Source organism: Erithacus rubecula (genome assembly GCF_903797595.1).
Source record: "Erithacus rubecula genome assembly, chromosome: Z".
Classification (NCBI taxonomy): domain Eukaryota; kingdom Metazoa; phylum Chordata; class Aves; order Passeriformes; family Muscicapidae; genus Erithacus; species Erithacus rubecula.
Window position 1 is genome coordinate 20,559,558 of NC_136661.1, and position 21,654 is coordinate 20,581,211.

The 21,654-nt window shown below is 38.2% G+C and overlaps 1 protein-coding gene across 2 annotated transcripts in view; it reads left to right on the top strand.

Moving 5' to 3' along the window:
* The first annotated feature begins 6,845 nt into the window (after positions 1-6,845).
* FYB1 (FYN binding protein 1) overlaps positions 6,846-21,654 on the top strand; it is a 47,102-nt gene continuing 32,293 nt past the window's right edge. The window contains exon 1 of one of the 2 annotated variants that reach the window (XM_079330106.1): positions 6,846-7,054. The gene's annotated coding sequence lies outside the window, so the exon portion shown is untranslated. Of the gene's footprint in view, positions 7,055-15,934; positions 16,155-21,654 lie in introns of those variants that run through there. The other variant, XM_079330105.1, reaches the window with a different exon arrangement.

Genomic DNA, 21,654 nt, shown 5'->3' on the forward strand with positions numbered 1-21,654 from the left:
TAAAATTTCTTTTATATTTTGACCAAATATATACGTTGTATCTACTACATCCTATCACTTCTTCACTATTTTTCATCTTTTTTTAGGAAAAAAACAAATGGATTTCACACTGGTTCCACAAATCACAGTTTCTGCTGGCCAGCTGGCTACACCAGAACAGTGGAATGGCATGATTTAAAAGCACCCGCAGTTTAAATGATCTGTAATCCAAACAAAGTAATAAACTATAAACACATTAACAGAGATGTTCTGATAAAGCAGCTGTGGTCAACCTTTTATTTGTCTTTGGCTGTCATTAGAACATGAATACTCCATCTTTGTCAGTCAATGGAGTGTCCCTTTATAAATGTTTTTTCATAATTATTTCTAACATGTTTTCAAAAATTGATTTTGAAAGATTTTAAGAACTCAAATCAAGCACAATTATAAGAATAGTGCATATAGCATCATTTGATTAATAGCATGTTGTTAGAGAAGAACTTTGAAGAATCATTGTCTTCAGCAAAATGCCCTTGGAGATTTATATCACCCCTACGTTTTACATCTATTTCATGGCACAGATCACCATGATGTTTATGAATACACATAGCTTCACTAGACCTATTTTGCCTGCTCCTCACAATATTTGAAGAAAAGTCCATAATTGTATCTCAACTATGTCAATGAGTTAAAGATTTTATGTAAAATCAGAGGCACAAAGCGATAGAAGAATTGTTGTGTTACCATCCATTTTTTAGCAGAACTTCCAAAACAAGGAGATAAGGCTGATGCAATTGTGTTGCCACTGAAACCACCTGTGCGTCTCTCTCTGTGACTTTTAAAACCAGAAGACAATTACTGGAAAATTTGTTTGGTATGAGGAGGAAGGATAGTTCTCAAAGAAATATCATTTGAAAAGGCAGCTAACTTGGAGAAACAAAGAGAAATAATGTCCTCTTTGAGGAAGAGGTAACCATGCTCCTCTTGGAAGCAAGATATAAGGAAACAAAGATATATGAGGGTTGAATGGTTTGGAAATGCAGAAATAGTAGATGCCATTAGATTAATGAGATTAGCCCTTGCACAGTAGTTGTACAGATCTGGAAGAGTCCCCTGGAACATTCTTTACCTTCCTCCTGCCCACCATGAGTGACTCTAAAGGCTCTGAGCATTCAAGATTAAACATCATGAAAGAAAGCATGAGAGAAAACAGTGAATGACAAAATTACTGTGTACAAAAATTAGACCAAAAAAAGGCTTTTCACTGGTCCTGCTACCATGAACAGTCCCTTCACACTGTGGCAACACAGGTTTCTGCTAGAAGGCTTCCACTCATTAATGCTCCTAAGTGCAAGCACAGGATATTCCCAATGGACAGAACACACATGCACCTTGCATTCCTGCAGTCTTTCTGGGACATTTCAGAAAGCCTCAAACCTGGCAGGCTTTTTACTCCACTGTGCACCTGTAATAAAGCACCTCTTGGTGAAGATCTGGTGTTACTGTCTCGCAGTGGGACCAGCAGAATTCTCCACCAAGAGTAGAGCTATCAGAGATCAGGGAACTTTTAATAGACAGAGCAAATCCTAAAGAGCTGGATGTGAAAACATTCCTGCTTTTTAAAAAAGTACAAAGAGGGTACTAGGGTAACCTGCCATAATCTAAAATTTAATATGCAGTGTGAGCAGGCATGGTGACCAAGCATCATTCCAGTACAGTTAATAATCTGTCTCTTATAAGCAGATTTTTTCCCAAACAGCAGAATTCTCCTTGTCCTGTTAGTAAGTGTCTTTCCTAAGTTGGTCAAGTAGCACATGCAAGCCCTGCTGATCTCCTTCCTCCTCTATGCTCTTTGGAAGATCATTTCTGAATACAAATGAATGTAAATGAAGATAAATTATAATATAATTCCCACTTTAAATGTAGTCACAACTTACTTAGACACACTTGATTTCAATCCCATATTTTTTAGTATAAATACTCCTTCCCTGTTACTTACAGACCTTGCCATAACCTTTCATCTCTACTTTCTTAAGTTACCTGAGGCAAGCTATTTCATCATCTTTTCAGAAGCCAGGAAGTCCTACTCATACTGCAAGCTTTCACTCCATGTAGTTGACCAGAGTTGCACACAAGACTCTAAACAAGCCCTCATCAGTCCTCTGCACAAACTCTTTTCCTGCCTCTCCCAAAAATCATTTGCCTAATCTGCACTCAAATTACATGTACTTTTCACATGTGCATGTCATATTGGTGACTCATTGTGTCCCTGGCACAAAGCCAAAAAACTTCTTTCCAACCTTAAGGATATGACTTTATTATTAAAATTTTGTTGAGTTCTATCACTCCAATACATTTCTCCTCCTTCCTGTATGACCACTTGATTCTCCTCAGGATGAGAACCCTCTGTTTAGAACACCTTCAGATAACATCAGCATAGGCCCAGTTCCTATACTCCAGATTCCTGACCCAAATAATGGATCAGACAGGATCAGTCCCATGACTGATGCCTGCAGAACACTGCAAGTAATCCCAGTTAAAATCAGTAATTTCCTTTCTGCTAAAGTGATGTACCTTTAACCATCTCATGTATACCTTGCACTCTTTCTGATAGGTCACATCTTCTCCCAATTCCTGTCACTTAGAATTCAGCAAAGAACATCACATGAAATACTCTGTTGAAATCTAGACAAATAAAGTATTACCTTTGCCTTAAATGCCAGCTGTACTTTGTAGAACAGGTATTAATTTATACAGACATAACCCTTCTTTAACAAAACCTACATTAGATGCAGCTACATTTATCTAATTCCTCATTCAAATATTTTTTTCAAAATTGTTCTTAGAGTTACATAATGTTGTGCTCAAGAAAATAAGCATGTAGCTGCCCTGGTGACTTCCTGGTTTTAGGAAAATAGGTAGTATGTTTGCTAATTGTCCTTTTATGTATCTGTAGTTGTATTTGCTGTTATCTATATAATAGATAGTAATGATAAATTCCATTGAAAGTTTAATAGAAAGCAAATGGTTTGGGACTTGGAGCACTACAGTAATCTGTTCAGTGCTGTAGCACTGAGATTTTAGGGAAATTCTGATTTCACCACAGAATGCAGTTTAAGCCTTGCTTCTGACACAGATACAGTACTTTCTGTTGTTTTACAATCATATTGATTTATCCCCCATTGATTCATACTGAGAAGATTGCTTACTGAAAACTCAACTGATTTTTATTTAGAAGTTAGACTCACTAATATATACTAGTATCCTCTTTCCTGTACTAGCCAGGACTTCCCTTCCTCCTTCTTTCACCCATTTTCTTCAAGCCCTTTGTTTTAGTTTTTAGGTTTTATCTAGATCACTGATGTTTATGGCCATATGCCTCTTCTTCCTTTAATTTTTGTGCACAGGAAGGCTGCAGCACTACAGAACTTTAATACCCTGTCAGACCAGGACAATCTATTTTTCTAAGAGTATCAGCTATGAAGAGCTGAATAATGAAAGGCTTATTGATAGAAATACAGTTCAGCTGATTAGAGACAGAAAATTCCTTCAGATATTAAACATCCATGAAAGTACGGGTTAGAGGGAGACGTGCATGGTGTTGACTATGAACCCTAAATATATGCAAATTCAGGAACCCTGAGTATGAAAAACAAAACCAAAATACATTTGCCTTTTTAATTCAGTCAAAGATTGTTGAAAAAATAACTACATAATTTTATCATCAGCATAGACTGGTTTTCATTAAAATCTTAGAAGTAATTAAATGAATGAATAAAACCTATTCATCCTTCCCAGTGGTGCAGCTTAACCCAAACAAACATTGTTTAAAATTTTTTAGGTCTCTGATAATGTGCAAAACAAGAACATTGCTGATATCTTTCTCCTTGAGGGCTTTACAGATCACATACACTCTCCAAAAAACACATAAATAGTGAAGGACAAAGAACATCTTTTGCTGTCTCTAGTACAGGCTATACATCTCAGCTGACCTGTACAGACTGAAAAACTGACATTATGGTAAGTATAGGACTTTATTAATTTACTTTAACTACATGGTTGCATTAGCACTAGAACTGCTGTGGATGGGACTGTAAAACTTCAAATTTATTTCTAACAGTTTTCAAATCTTTGAATCTGGCTTCCTTCTTTTAAGTGCAGGAGGAAACTATTTTTTTTAAGGTCCTTCATCATCTGAACTGGTTTGTATATGATTTACTGATTTTGGCATGAAAAATTACAGAAAACAACCACTTTCAATGCCAAACTGCCAAAATGGCTTGTATCCAGAGGAATTCTGCCATCACGTCAGTGTAACACTAACCAAGCAATGGGAAGGGTTTACAGCTTCTAATTAAATTTAAAAAAACAATTCTACTATCTTATTTTGATTCAGAAGGACTTTTTAACTAAAAAGATAAGGGAATTTATGTGTATATCTTCAGTATAGTAGGATGGGGAGTGTGGTGTTGTGTGTTTAGCAAATCTATAGAATTTGTTTCCTTAGAAAATCAGTTTCTTTAAACTCTCTATATGTAGCTTTTTATAAGTATTTTATTAATAAATCAAATTGATAATTTCAAGATTCATGATTTTACAGATAAAAGTTAAAAAATAAGAAATCTGCATCACTTTCCAGGCCATCTTTTCTCTTGGAAATAATTTAGAACTCCTGGAGTAGCCTGTATACATTTATCATGTATACCCTATGTCCAAACAATCATCCTCCCTAGATGTAGTACTACTAAAGAGGTACTTAATTGAAGCTGTCGATCCTGTTAGAAAAGAAAAAAAAAAGGTGCCTTGTGAGACTTAGAGGTGAAAAAGGTTGCCCACTGCAAATGCCACTTGCATAGTAATGTGAAATAGATTGAATAAAGAATGTGGTTCTCACTTAATAATGCTTCACAAAGTTCTGACTGTTCTGCTTTACACTGTGATTGAATTCTTCTTAAATCCTAAGGAAAGTGTTTACATAAGGAGTAGTTTTTGGTTTTAAAACATAAACCAGGTATTTTTACTTAGTTTATTTCTGTTGAAATACCACTGTGTAGAATCAAGTACTAAAGATCAAAATACTACATTTGTTTACACGAATAATTCAAGTCACTTAACTTATTCTAGATTTACATATGGTTAAACAGGATCTGAATAAGGACTACCAAAGTAGCATATTGCTGTGCTGTTGCCTGCTGATTTCTAGCTGCCACAGGTATTCTTTAACTTGTTCTAGAGGAGACCAACTATTTCAAAAATCCTACATTAAAATTTGCACAGCAATTGTACAGTTGTTCTTCTGGCATGATTCAAGTGTCTAGCTGCTTTCAAAACAAGTTTGTTTTGAAGCAATATGCATGTAGAAATTAGTTAGTGGACCTTTTGAACATGAGATTGGTATAATCTGGCTTTAGTGCATACAGGAAGAGCTGTAAAGAAAGTTAGGCCTGCAGAATCCTGAAATCCAAATGAGGATTAAACATAGAGTTCACTATTTCAGTTCTGACCATCACCACAGAGAAAAATCTCTCGGGGCTAAGAATAATAAATTGTTGAGGATAACACTGTTTTTGTTAAACATGCACAGGTTTTCTGTTTGTAAATCCAAACTGGAGCATAAAAAGTAGAGAAACTCTGAGGGATTTTTTTTTCTCTGATATTTATGCTACTTTCAACAATGCTGCAAAATAACATCTTCCCCAATGAAATCCAAAAATGCTTTTTTTACTCCCTGTTTAAGACAGAAGGACAAACACAGTAAGGGTAAAGGCAGAGAAAGCAGCGGGGATATTGCCCAAGGACAGCTCCGTCCTGTGTGTGCATAATCCCCTCTGCGGGCAGAGAGGGACGAGCTGCGCTCGGAGCCGCACAAACCCCCGCGCCCGAGGCACCCTCTGCGCCCTGCAGCCACCTTCGGAGCCCCACACTGCCGAGGGAAAACACCGGCAAGCCAGCAGAACTACCACACTCACCAGACTGCTCGCACTAAAATCAGGCAAGATTGCAGCCTATTTCAGAGATGTTGAGTGAATTGCAACTTTCCCCCATCCCTGTGCTTTGCAACTTAGGCAAAAAACACATTTGCAGAGGCCCCTAGAATGCAGAACAACAATACCCTTCATATGATCTTTATTTGTTAAAGTTTTTCATATTTGTGGGGAATAGGGGGGAGGGAGGAGGAGGGAAGGCTAACACAGGGAAAAAGGAAAATGTGTTAGGTATGTAAATTAAGCAAAGGCAGATCATATGCATAAACAAATGTAAATATGAACCTGATACAGACCATATCGTGAAATTGTTGACATCACCAGATAGCACAATACAAATAAGACAAGGATATTTAAAGGTGTACTTTTAAATTTTTTGTTACAGGAGCACTTTTTGTGTTTATCATATCTACTCCTGTATCAACATTCTAGGATTCAGAACCTGATGGGATTTGTGGGTTCATTTCAACAGAAAGTCACCTTTTTGAATATTTTTTCTTGCAATACATTCATACTTGTTTTTATTATAGTTAAGAAAAAAATAGCTAAAAAATAATAGAAGTAGTTCTTCAGCAGAGTTCAGGACTCTTTAGAAGAACATCTGCCTTCAGCCATATACCTCTATGTAAAAGATGAAGTACACAGAAAGTTAAGAATGGAAAAATTACACAGAAGTGTATAAAAAGAAAGCCACACCTATGTCCCAGCACTGAAATTGTGAACAATGGTTTCTTTAACTTGCAATATCTTCACTGGTATATATTGAAAAGTCATGAAAATTATTTATTACACATTTTAAAATGGGACATGTAATAAATTTGCCAAATCCAATCCATAATTATAGAAAAAAAATGATTTAAAATTTTTAGAGAGTTTACATTTTCATATAATGAAATAGGGATCAGAGGATCTTGTGCATCTTGTATTTTCAGCTAGGGCTGGATGTTCCTTTTACCTCTACTGATGTGTGTCTAACAGCTTTTCTTCCCATTAGTCACTTGTTTAGCTAAGTTTTAGAGAAGAGTCACAACCTCTAGAATTCCATGATTCTTCTCTAAACCCCTGAGGGCATCTCCATTTTGATTCTGAAGGTGAGTCATAGGGAGACCTGTATTACGTGTTTGAGGAAGAAAAACTTTCAGAAATCATGTCTCCAGGCTCTCACTTCCTTTCTAAAAAGTCTCTCCAAACATCAATTTATTTATAACCATGATCCCCATATCTTAGTAATTTTTACACTATTTTCAAAATCCTTTTGTCAATTCCTTTTATATCTTCAGGTATTTATTCCCCAGTGGTCCTGTTTCAATGATTTATGTGGTCTTATTTATTTTGGATCTCAGTCTTTAATTCATTATTCCACACCTAATTTTCCAGGGATTCTTTTCTTCATATGACATGACATTTTTATCAAATCTCTTTTCATCATCCCATAAGAGACATTGTTCAAGCTCAAATTTATGCAATAGCTCTCAAGAATGAACAGTAAGCCCCAAGCTGACCACTCCTGCATTTCTGCTTCATGCTGCTCTTGCACGCCAGTGAACAGCAAAAGATTGGCAGTGTGATCTTGCACAACAACAACAACAACAACATTATTTTTTTTTCTCCATACAATTTAGCATCTAGAGAAAACAAGCTGGTATAGGCTGCTTCATCAGTCATGGCCTGTAACTTCTCTGAGGCAGCAGCAAAACTGAAAGAGACACTGCTTAATTTTCCCTTCTCATTCCCACAAATAATGTTAATAGCAGATTCAAATGCCTGTAACAGTCCAAATAACAGACTTGGTAAGTAATTAAATTTGCATGATTAAAGTTAAGAAAGCAGCTATAGCTTCTCTACCTCTTAGGCAAGGCAGCAGGCATCAAGCAAACAAAACAGCAGCACCTCAATTCCCTGTGCTACAGGTGATCAGGGAACTAGGACACATGACAGACAGGAAGTTAAGAGAAGCAGGCAAAACAGAGACTTTATTGCTGTTTTCAAATGTCTAGTGGAAGTGTGTCAAACTCATCTCAGAGATGCACACAGGCAGAGCAAGAGGCAATGGAGGAAAAAATGGAATTGGGAACAATGCAAAAAAAGATGCCAAAAATTCCAGTTAGTTTCCTTTTCCATTGGTTTGGTTTTGTTGTTGTTGGGGCTCTAAGGGTTCGGGGTTTTTTTTCCTTTTATTTTTCTTTTAACAGTGATGGAAATCAAATGCTGGTACAATTTAGAGGGTCAGCAGATTTTCCACCCTTGCTCGCTCCCTCCCTAAGTGATGGTGGAAGGCCACGATTTGTAACAGGAGAGGCTCCTCCATCAGAGGTCACTGTCGTGCCAGCAGCCGGGAAAGGCTCCAGGTTAAAACAGGCGCGGTTTTTGTACAGCGAAAGGGCTCCCGTGCACGGCCAAAAGGCGAGACCCTGCTGACCGCAGGGCAGGTGTGTGATGGAAGAGGGGACACACAGCTGGCTTACCTCTCGTTTGCCAGGTGGCACGCTCCAAATACTGGATAAAAAGGGGAAAAGTGAGGTTAGCAGAAGAGAGGAAAGTTTCGGTAAAAGATAGGAGAATAGGATATGAAACAATAAATGTCATTTTTGAAAAAAAAACTCGTAGTATGCCAGCAAGGCTTGAGAATATGGGGATCATGTATACTCTTTAAGCTGACTTTACCAGACAGAAAATTGATCCTGGTTTTCTGCTGTGATTGCCAGAGGCATAGGTGAATGCATTCTCACTTAAACTAACTTCTCCTTTTTTTTGTTTATGGATTGATATTACAGGCTAACCAGTTTAAAGAAGGCTTTGTGACCAACTTGCTACTACCTGCTACAGATAAGGAATCAGGGATAGTCAAAGTTTTTTAAAAGCCTGAAGGATAGGAACATAGACAGGGTGTCAGGCATGAAGCAAATACTAAGCAGAAGGACTTGTGAATTTTTTCTTGAAACATTATTCTTAAAGACTTTTGGATTAAACTCCATTTTCATTTTTAAACCTTATTGTCTTTGATTTTAAACCTTCCTTTTCCTCCTTCTTTCTTTAGAATATAAAAGTAAGTGCAATATGGCATACATGATGACTAAAAAATTAAAATTTCAGCCCACAAGAGAAGGCTCTACAAGTATTAGATGTAGTGCTAATAAACAAGACTAATTATCACAGAAGGACGCAGAAGCAGAAAGGTGAACAATTCCTGGCAATAAAGAATTTAACTTGAGCCTTAACTTTCTGTTTCAGATGTATTCAAATTTAATCTCACTTGTGACAGGTAACTTCTTTAGAGCATATGAAGTACAAAAAGGTGCAAATCTGCATTCAAACTCACTTTTTCTAAATTTTACTAGGCTTTGCTTGACAATTGAGATTGACCATGAAAATCTAAGAGATGGTGTTTGTTTGGGGTTTTTTAAGCAAATATATTTCAAAAGCAAAAGCAAGCATCATCCCTCTGATATGAATTGGGGAATAACTAACAAATGTAAGTCTGAACTTCCACTTTTTAAAATGAAAACACTGAACAGATGTTGTTAAGAAATCATCTGGCATTAGCAGAGACTAAACTTTTATTCAAAGGTTTAAGGAGGATACCTTGAAGGGTAAATGCCCTTTATTACCCCCTCCCCAAAGAAAGCCTTAGATACCTGAGCTAAGCAATACCAGAAGAGTCACAGATGCCAGCTGCAAGGAAAATGTCACCTTTAAGGTGGTGCAGGAGGCCAAACAGCTCAGAACAGGACCTTGTCTGCAGCTTGGATGCTTTTTTAGCAAATATTAGTTTCTCTTTTGCTCCTCTGTACTAAAGGCAGGTGAGACTTGATGAGCTGATGTTTAATATATGAGAGGGCAGGAAAGGAGGTTGCTAAATTTGTGTATGAAGGAGCAAGGTTTCCCTGTCTCCCTCCCACAAATACCTGGTGAGGTATTTGCGTGGTTTTTGTGCACACCTTTTTGCCTCTCAGGAGGAGGCAGGGAGGGACATGCTGAAGAGGAAGGGAGGTCAGGGAGAGTTTTGCTAAAGCTGTCCCTTTCCCACTTCCTCCTGGTACCAGCAGCTGGGGGGATGCTGAAGGGGAAGCCAGACCAGCTGATAACCCCTGCCTAGCCATTCACATGAGGGTATAGAGGGTGGAAACTGAAGCAACTTCTTCCTCGAGAAAGTTTCTCTTCCTCTCCGACGCCCCAGCGGGTACTTCCCGCAGCCCGGGCTGGCTCCTGCTCCCCCCGCGCCGTCTCCGCGCTCTCGGGCCTGCCCCGGCTCCATCCAGCCCCGCGTCCCTCGGGACAGCCTGAGCCCGGGCAGCGAGCCGCGGAGCCGGGGCTCGGCGAGCGGAAGGTGCGGGAAGGCAGGGCACAGGCACAGCCATTCCTGAAGGGCACGGAAGAGGGGGCTGAGGAGCAAAACATCACCAGGGCAGACCCCCCGCAGCTGCAGACGGCCTTTCCCCACACAAACTGCCCGTGCGCAGCTCCCAGTAGCCCTGCCCTACCCCTCCATTCTCTCTCTTACCCCAGTCTTTCTGATTTCCTCTCATACACGACTTCTAGCAACTCCCCAGCCAGCGAGTCTGCTTGCCTCGCAGTGTCTGAGCGGCTGCCTTGCCTCACCGAGATGGCCTCAGGTCGTCCCCACCTCCCCCTTGCCTCAGACTAGGAGCTGGTTGGTGCAAACTCAGCCATCACAGCTACGCGCACATCCCCTGCTCATTAAATCGTCTAACCCAGGTACCCCTAGTGATTAGTGGTGTCGCTCAGTGAGGCAGAGCTGTGGGGGGAGCAGCAGGGGTGCTGTGGCACATTCTGAGCCCGCACAGACCCTGTGTCAGGGGCCCGTGCCGGCATTCGTCAGGGCTCCTCACGTCATAGTGAACTCTCTGCCTTCCAGAGGCATTTCCCTGTGGAGGGTTTAGCAGAAGCCTGGTGGTCCCATTTGGTCTGTGTGAAGGGTGTTCCTGCTGTGGCACTGCTTTCAGTTCCCCCTGAGCTCCTGCTGCTGAACCCCGGCAGACAGCACAGTGAGCAGAACTCACACAGCCTGCAGGACAAAGAGCCTCATTCAAAATTCCCCTAATGTGAGCGCCCTGTGTGGGTGAGCTCAGCAGCCAGAGGGGCAGGGAGCAGCCCTGCCGTGGCACTGGGGTCAGCGCAGGGACAGGCATGGAAGGGGGTGCAGAGCAGTGCAGGTGAATCCTCTGGTCAAGCATGAAAGCTAATGCCTGAGCACTCCTCAAGTCACAAAATCTGGAGACTTTTGGCTTTTTGCATGAAAGATTATTTTGGGGTTTTGGTGTTTTGGGGAGTTTGGGGGTTTTTTTGTTTTTTTTTTTTTTTTTTTTTTTTTTTTTTTTTTTGTTTTTTTTTTTTTTTTTTTGTGGGGGGGGGGTGTTTGGTTTTTTTTTTGTTTGTTTTTTTTTGTTGTTTTGTTTGTTTGTTTGTTTTTGTGTGTGTACAGAAAGTGCTTTGCATCAGCTTCAACTGTCCCCAGAAAGGACTCTGGTATAGTACGTACAACCCAAAAGAAAACCAGGATCTTAACACACATTTGATTGTGGTTTCCATCTTTACAGAAACGTGTCCCACACCAGGCATAGTCAGGGCAAGGACACTGCCAGTGTCCTTTGACTTCTTTCTTGAATTTGTCAGTCCTGTCTCTATATAGCAAAATATAAATAGCAGAAACAAGTTTCCACACTCTCTGTTCAGGCAGGTGTAAATATATTAATAATAGGCAATGGATGTAAGATTATAGATATTGAATAATAGCAATTTAAGAGAGCCATGGCGCTGAGCTGAGGAGCTTCCAGGGAATCCTGCATGCCAGTAGTCTCCGAACAGCATCTGGAAAGCCATTGTTCCCAAATTGTTCCCAAAGCCATAACAGTGCATGTAGACACAAGGAAATGCTGTTAATTTGCTCATGACCAAACTTCTGTCAGAAATACTAAAACTACCTCCAAATAAGAATGTAATGGAAATGCAGCAGCGTGTTTTTAAGGAAGTCTATCTCTGTCTGCAGACACAAAGATAACACAGACTGACCCTACCAATAATGTTAGCTCTCATAGTGCACTGCAGCAATTGCAGGCAGAAACTCCTGCCAGCGTTCAGGAATATAAAGTTTATTCTAAAAATCAGGTAATTTCCAAAGTGATGCTGTAACAGGGTCACTGCCGTGGCAAGATGGCACTTCACCCCAGAATTCTGGCACTGGGGAGTGGCACAGCATTGTGAAGCAGGACTGATTCTTTGCCTTGCCCTCTGATGAGGTTTATGTACTCCAAATGTTACCCCAGAAATGCACAAAACCAGGTAGTCTGAGACTTTCAGTACAACTAAGTATAAAAATTATTTATAAATATGTTATTTCTGCTCCTGTGCCAAGTGTGACTCCATGTCATTGAAAACTGGGAAATAGACTCTCCAACCAACTTGTTGGTTAAGAAAAACAACATTATTTTATTAGCAATACTGGGTGGATGGGGAATTCTCCTTACAACATACATGTTCAGTAACCTAATCGACCAGATTATATTCCTGAAACTAATACACATTCATCATATTTCCTGAATGCATGTATATATACTAATTATTTCAATTTAGTTGTTTGGGTATGGTTGCAGATCTTCTGTTGAAACTTTTCTCCTTGAGAGTGTCAGGTCATAATGCATTTCTCTTATCATTCTTAGCTCTGACACACAATCATTGTTCTTAAAACTGAGATATCAGCTAGTACATATTAATCACTGATAGAATTTAACAAGGAAGCATTAGCTGGCAGAAGACTTATTAGTCACAGATGTAGGGAGTTAGCACAAAGGCACATTAATCTCTGGTATTTGTACTAAGCACTGTATGGTACAAAACTTAGCATTAACCATGAATACAGGGATCATACACTAATGCGCTAAAGTTAAAAGAATTTTCCATCTTCCCTCACTGCTGCATAGACTAGTTTTTACAGAAATATAACCTGTTCAGTAACAGCTAGGAGGCAAAAGCCGTGTGAGAGAGAGGAGGAGAAGGCAGGAAGCAAAGTTTCAGTGAAAAATGCTGCTTGTGTTGACTTTCTCTTCCTCAGTGCTCCACATATTTGCATGTGTTGCATATTACAGAGCAACACTATTCTAACTTAGGAAGATGATTTTCCAACTGTTTTAATTATATCAATGCACCTGCCCAAAGGTGTTCTCCCACATACTACCTACCCCAGCTGTGTCTCCCCTTATATACATGTGGTTTAAAGATTAGATGTCCCAGCCAGTCATCTTTGCCTTTTTCTCTCCCACCCTCCCTCACAATTATTATGCAGTCTCTTCTTATCTGGGATCATATAATACACTTAGAGTTAGTGAAATGAAGCAGGTTGACAACAGTGTCAAAAGATAAAGTTGGGGGGTTTTTTGTATCATGTCCCTTCAGTTTACAGCAACTCAAACTATAGTATTGGCACAGCTGTGGAGGTAGAAAAATCCTATTATGTTCTTTGTGACCCTTGAATTGGAAAGTAAGAAGTGTTCAGATGGAAGTGCCTGACTTTTAAAGCCATTTTGGAGCAAAGAGCATGAGTAGATGAAAGGAAAATATCTTAGAAAGATGTACTGGCATTTACAGTAGAAACTCATGCAACCACAGAATCACTAGGACTGGAGGGGACTCTGGATTCCAGTCCAGCCTTCCTGATGAAGTTACACAGGAGGCTCTAATCCACACATCCAGGTAGGTTTTGAATATGTCCAGAGAGGGAAAATACATGACTGGCCTGGGCAGGTGTTCCAGTGCTCTGCCACTCTCAGCTGAAAGAGGTTCCTACTCACATTGAGGTGGAACTTCTTGTGATTTAGTTTATGGATATTGCACCTTGAAGAAACCCTGGCACCCTCCTCTGAGCACCCACCTCTGAGAAATTTTTTATGCATTAATAAGATCCCCTCTTAGTCTTTTCTTCTCCAAACTGAACATACCCAGCTCCCACAGACTCTCTTCATAAGAGGGATTCTCCAGATCCTAAATCATGTTTGTGAATTTTTCTGAAGCCTCTCCCGTATCTCCTTTTCTTTCTTCTTATGAGTAGCTCAGAACAGGAGGTACTGCTCCAGATGTGGCCTCACCAAAACCAAGCAGAGGGGGAGGATTACCTCCCATGGTCTGCTGGCCACACTCTTCTGAATGGCCAAGGTTCTGATTCTTTTTCTTCCCTTTCTTCTTTTCTCTATTTTTTTTTCCAAAATTAATTCCTAAGTAATGACTTTTGCCAAAGTTATCTGGAAACATCTAAATAAATGCACTGATAAAACAAATGCACTTAAGGTTGCAGTTATAAAATTTCCACATATGACACACCACTGGTGTGCTGGAATTTAGATGCAGGGTTTGGTCTATACAGAGAATGTAATGGCATGTGTATACATGAGAAGGCATTATCATTATTAGCATCCTTGTCTTGCTTGAATACAAACCAGTGATTTTGTTGCTGCTGCTATGGTTGTTTTTGTGAAAAGTGAAAAAGGCAAAATAACTTTACACTGCTTTTGGGTCCTGTTTCTTAAAGTATTAATTTATTCAGATTCTTTCTTCACCTAAAAATAGCACACACAAACAACCTTCACAGAAATAAGCGGAAAAAAACCAGAGAGATTTCAGGAAGCTATTGCACCTGCAAATATAAAATGAGGCACATGGTGGATATTGCAGATGGGTAAGCTTCACAGAAATTTCACAATGTAAACTTATTTTTATTGTCTTTGTTGCAATTTATGCTCTCATCAGTATTCTGTCGGTTAGAGATATACTTATTGTGTGTATTGGATGAAAGAGAAGACAGCAGGAACTGTCTAGCATTCAGAGCTGTGAAGATAAGCTAGTTCTTTGATCATTGCATGATTTGTCTAGAACTGACACTGTGAGCTAACCCTTGCAGGGGTGTTTACCTGCACAAAACTACTGTATTGCTACAGTTAGCATCTTAAAACTATCACAAAGGCGGATGAATACAACAGTAAGGCACAAATTCTAATCTGCCATAATAAATAATAAATGCATAATAATCTGTGATGATTGTTTATTTTCACAAATAAATACTATTTTATAAATAAAATACAGTGTTTAGCTGAATTAATAATGTGAAGAACTGCATTTCTCCTACTACAGAAAACAATTATGTTATATTACAAAAAATCAATTATCCTTGGCATGCAGCAGTGTTTCTAACTCAAATAAGCTCCATCCAGCACCCTAATAAATTTCTGAAGTAGCTAAGCTACAAGTTTTTGAAAAATTCAGCTGGAAACATCAAGTGCTATCAAATATTGCAAAATACTTTAAAAAATACTAATAAATTTGTGCAGAAGAAGAGTAGTAGGAGGAAGATTCAGTTAACTTTTAATTAAGCTCAGATACTCAATTTTTCTTCTGCAATCTCCTCCCCATGCACTGCTCCAGCAAATTCACTGAGCTGTGTTTTGTAGAGGGTTCCGCCTTTGTGGTTTTGTTTTAGCTTCAGCACAAACACAAGTTTAGAATTTCTTGTGAAGCTTATTTACTCAGTATTGGCTTTTCTGTGTCAACCTTCAAACTTAAACATACAGGAGGAAGGACAGAAGAAATGTATGATTGTAGTTATTGAGGGGTTTTTTTAATACCTCTACATAGCAGAAGTTTTAAAAAACTGGTCAGCAGGATCTCAAGATCTTCCTTGCCAATGTGATCCCACTGGCAGCATAAGAGCATGCTGGCTGACACCTGGGAGTATGTCATGTAAAATTCTCAGTGGTAGTAGGGCACTGGACCTGTGGCCAGTCCACCCTTTATGTCTATAATTGCCACACATTTCATTAGCAGCTGTTCTGTAATGGCTCAGGCTTGTATGCACTGGGGCAGCCTCACAGGAAAATGCAATATGGGGTAAGTGCAATACTTTTGGATATCACATGGTGCTTACTGCTAATGGAATCAGCCAACTACTCTGAACACACTTCAGTTCCCTTTTCCTCCAGCACTTCTTGCCTAATATCCTGTGGAGAACAGTAACTGTTCACGATAATGAAACCCACAAGTGTATCTTGTGAGAAGCAAGAACTCCTCTGTGAGAAGCAGAGCTCCTCTTTAGCAAATAGACCAGCCTGGTAAGTTGATACACCCGTGCATTGAAGGAGCCAGTTTTTCTGTTTGTATCAAAATACTGAAGAGCTTTGGGATATCCAGGTAAACTGTACATGTTTTGCATGTTTGTCTAAAAAAGAAGCGTGGAAAGTTCCAGAAGAAATAGAATCAGCACAAGGTATTGAATATAACTTAATTAACTGGAAGTCTAGCTGTGGATTTTATTTAGTTTAGCAGCTGAAAAGATGTTAAGCTGACAAAATGGACATTTCTCTCTCAGTGTTTTGTGGTTAGTTCTCTGAAATTTTACTAAAAGTTGTTGTAATTTAAGGGCCTTTGCATTTTGAGTAATAGCAGAAATGGTATCACTCAAAGGCATTTTTTTTTTTAGTTATCCCCTTGGCATTATTTGTTGTTTGTTAAATTATGGGTAGGATATCAGTTAATATACCATACTCTGGGTTGAGATGTCAGTGTATGTATTCTGTTAGTAATTGGTCATTAAAAGTATTTTCCTTTCCAGGTAAGAGTCAAAATGCTACTCAATGTCTTAAAATTGCACAAAATTTCATTTGAAATCATATGGGATCCTGAAATTCTCAAAATAATGGTAGGAACTTTGCAGCGATGGAAATTCAAACTTTGCTTCCTTGTATCTTGGAACATTCACTTTAGTGGGATAACCAGACAAATAAGACATTCATAAGACTGTGAATGTATACACTATATATAAATAGGGTTCTGAGTGAAAAGAAATATATTTAATTTCTGAGCAGATCATGAGAAAATTTACATTAATCTGAAAGAAATAATTGATAAGGGGTATTAGAAGACAGATGAGGAAAAAAATTTTTAAAGTACAGTTATTAAGTATAATGAAATTTTGTATATGTACAAAACCATGTTGCAAAAGAAATGGATAAGTCTATTTATATCAAATTCTTGATGGAAAATTTAAAGATACCAGGCTTCTGTTGTTGAAGACCGAGTTGGCAGTGGTTGATCGTTCTTATTTTCTCTTAAAATGGGTCTGCAAAAAATCCATTAAGAGAGAACCTTTGTTGAGAGTCTGTTGGGACATAGGATGGTCATGCCTCTTTTGATATTTTGACTTTGTGCACTGTCTTTGACAGTAGCAGTTTGAGAACAAGATGAGATGTAATCTGGCTGTTCTGGTCAGGCCCTATGCCCTCACTTGTCCTGGTCTCAAACTTATCCGGAATTGTCCTTTATTTTTCTTCAGTATGAGTAGCTGGTCTTATGATTAGATAGAAGGTGAGAAAAAGTGGCAAGAGAGATATAAGAAGGAATATGAGAGGAATGCACAGCAGGAAAGATATACAATGCACTGTAATCAGGCTGGAACACTGCCTTGTCTGATTTTGACAACCATGTATCCTCATGTGGGTGCTGCTTTTTTCTTACTGGTGTTAGAAGGGTGTTTGAAATTATGCTTTCAGGGTAATGTAGGGACTGTCAGCCTCTCACTGGGCAATCCCTTCGATTTCTCTATATCCTCTCTATCCTAGAGTTCTGCCTTTCAGAATAGCCTGTCTCCTCATTCTTAAGTTTATCTGATGAGGGCTCATTTTTCTTCTATACCCACTATTGTATTAGCAAATTTTGAATGAGCAAACTGTGTCTTTTTGCCTTCTTTTCATGCTTCTGCTACACACATTCATAGGTGCAGAGCATTGCAACTTCTCAACTTCACTTTCCAAGTGCTACACTTACTCTTAGAGTGAGTCTTGATCTAATAATTACAGCTAGACTCAAGGGGAAGAAAAGCAATTTGGAAATCTCTTCTGAAAACAACAAAGTTGAATAATGGTAATTCTGAGGTGTCTGGAAAAGAAAGTAGTCAGGAAATAATTTATCACAAATTTGGAATGGCACTGGCATGTAAACAAAAAGGTAGACTGCCTCAAATCTACTAACTTCAGTAGAAGTTATATCAGACTTATATAAAATTGCAAAATAATTTTCAGATCTGTATTTTTCTCTGTATAATTCTCCATGTAATTTTCCTTGTCCTTTTTGCCTATTTTCTTATTCCTTATATCCTGTCCATAGGTTAGAGCTCAATTCCCTTAGTGCTTATCAACTTCTGTGGTTATTTCACTATCACAGAAATCACGAGTAAGCACAGTTTTCTTCTTAGAGTGATAGTCTTTATTTTATTTATTTATTTTAGCAAACTCATCCAGACCTGATTTTGAGTTTTTAAAGGGCATATTTAGACCCCAGCACTTGGGAATAGAAATGTAAACGTTGTGGTTGAGAAGAGAAAAGGTGGGAGGTTTATCCTTTATAAATCAGATCTGCATGTATTTTGAATGAATTCTTTATATAGTCAAGAGTTACATATTTTTCATTTGTCTAATTAATGATTGTATGCACACACATCTGCTATTCCATTCACTGTTCTGGTGTTGCTGTTTGAATAAAAAGTGGCCTCAAGGGGAAGTTGAAGTGAAATAATCTCTTGGCTTCACCAAGACAGGAAAGTACATAATAAAACTATATTTGTGCAAAGGCAAAAAAACTCCAGAAAAACAAAAACCCAACTTTTTGTTGAGGCTGCCAGTTGAAACTGAAATGTCCATACTAAATTCAGGAAGAATACAACTGAATTTTTTATGTACTTTTGTGTTCTCGTTACAGTGTACTTCGGTACAGAAATGTGCAGCCATATTGTAAGTTATGGGAAATTACTCTTGTTAACACTGAGGTGTAACTAAGGTGTAGTTGTGGAACAATTCTGCACAAGTGTAACTTGGTATCTGTGTGAGTATGCTGAAGACAGTGGGAGGCTGTGAAAGCCCTGTATGTAAAAATATATCTATGGCATGGGAGCTATAGCCTAGGTATTGATCTAGATTTAAGCAAACACTCTCAATAATATAACTAGCTTGTATCAAAGGAAATTTTACTGTGCTTCTTATGTGTTGCTTGCAGTTCAGATGAAAAGTTGAAAAGCCAGAATATTTTGCAGGGAGTTTCCAATAGAGATCAAAGAGAAAGTTCAGAAAATAACCAAATAGCTTTTGCATGAGACTCCTCTTCTGCACAGACACTTTGCACTTAAGAGGAGAAGGGTAGGGGGAACTTAATCTCTCTTCAGAATCTTTTCAAGTTCCTATTTCATGATTTACAACCTACTGTATGTGATAATGAAGTAGGTAACTGCTGTTGCTTCTGGGAAGGGAAGCACAGAAACTGTGGTGATTACTCTATAAGCCACAAACAATATATTTTCTTTTTTCCCCAGTTCCCCTCTGTTTACCTGACGGAATCTGCATGGCTTGTAATGTAACAGAGGTTATGAAGGCAGAAACTGGTGTTGTACATTAAAGAGAAGCAGAAAGATTTCACCGAATTTCTTACTCTCTTTTGATTCTTACTGTTACCTTTACCAAGTAAAATAAAGAGGCTTTATTGTTAATTGTAAACTCTTCCACGTGTCCAGGAACTTTTCCTCTTACTGAGCTTGTAAATATGCATGACTAGGGCAAGGTTCATTCAGAGTGTTTGCAAGAAATTTATTTTAAAAAATTCGTTGACATTCCTAACATGCCAATAACGAGTGGTTCATTTGAATAATGAATAGTGCATTTGAATGCATGTATGAACGTAATTCATGTAATTTATGTAATCTTGCTATTTTATAGCAAGAAAACTTCTCAGAAACTATAGAAGTAGCAATGAAATAGCAAAGAAATAGCAAAGAAACAAAGAAGTAGCAAAAAAATCAATTTATTGCTATGACTTTCAAAAGAAATTAGTTGCTGAGTTAGCAAGCAGCTGATCAAATCCTAACTATGAAGCTCTAAAAACTTCAGATGTAAGCTATAATTACAGTATCTCTAGTGGTCTAGATTTTGTTATAAACTTTAGAAAACATAATGAATTAGTGCAAAGTCAAAAGAGATCAGAGACAAAAGGCTTTTTTATTCTCTCTGGCCCCTGCTATTGGCTTAACTGTCTAAGGTGGCAAAATCTGTGCCATGTGAGGTATTGTGGGAGAAATCTTGAATGATTAGTGATACATTTACATACTTCTGCAATTTAATTGGGTGTGTGTATGTGAGTGTGTATGCATCAAACAACAGTAGATGGCTTAACTCTGATAATCTCCATAGTAAATGGAGATTTACTTCCTCCCTTCTCTATGTGTGCAAAAATACCCAACAATGTGGTCATTTGGTATAATTTTCATTATGTCTACCTTGTTTTGGCTGCATTTAATGTAAGCAATTAGTAGTTCAACGCAATCAGTTTGGAAAGATTTAATTTCTTGGTAATGCCAAAAGACTTGGGATAGTTACCTTTAAGTTGCACAAGTGTCTCTATCTACTTATATAACTACTCCAACAAACCAGGCTATTTATATAATGAGGTACGATCAAATGGAAAGCAAAAGGAGAAAAAGCCCAATTGAGAAGCTCTTGTTATTGAAGTAAAAAAAAAAAAAAAAAAAAATCACTGAGCACTTGCTGAACCATAGTAAGTTAAGACACAGTTCATTCTTACACCTGTAATTCTTTTTCAAATACCTATTTATTATGTTTTGTAGCAATACTCCTTTGTTTACAAACAGATGGTTCAGAACCCTACCTAGTTATAACATTCCTACATTCCTGCTTTATACTGTAAGTTTTACTTATTAAATCACACTGGAAGTCCAGGCCCTACTTGTAAATTGTATGTATCAATGTATCTGCCATAGCTGCACCCCTGCTGCCACTGTCAGCTGGGAAGAGGATTTCTTGCTCTCGAGGGCTCCTGAACCCAAAGGTGGCCGTGCCCAGTGCATGGGATCACTGCCTCTTGCTCCCATCCTGCACTGATTAATTTTATTTTTCCTGAATTAAAATATATTGAACTTTTGATTTTAGTTCATAATTAATACTGGTCCTGAAATTTACTGAATTGGGCAGACTAATTAAAACATCTATTTTTTAAAATTATAAAGTATAAAAAATTTTAATAATAAAATAGAATCTTTTATAATTTTGGAATTACTAAACTATTTTTTAACAAGAAATTTAGTAACTTTGACAATATCTGGGAGTGTTGATCTTAATTTCTTTCACTTTTACTTCACATATTTTCATTTGCTATCCACACATGCACAGTTTTATTCAGATTCAAAATGGAGAAGAGAAACAAGGGAAAGTGAGTGTGGGGGAAGCAGAAAGTAAAAAATTTCCTGGGAAAGGAAAGAAAAATTGACACACACATTTACCAATCAGAAGAATTTGTTTTCACAAAGGAACTTGCAATTCTCTGAATAGTTAGCAGGAATAACATGAATCTGGTACATTCCCCCCAGTTCCAGTACAATTAGATTTTTAGGTAAGTTGATTTTGAAGTTGTATGCAATTTCTTACATTTATTATGTGTTCAGCTGACAATTTCAGAAGTAAACAGAATTTATGATATGTCCAAAAGGACCTGCAGTACCTGAAGGGCAGCACCTGAATGAAAATTTTAAAACATCATATAAATGCTGAAAGGATACAACGAAATGCTCAGCTTCTCTTAACCCTACAGGAAGATGAGCTATAGCATCTCCTCAGCCAATCAGCAGTACTAAAGC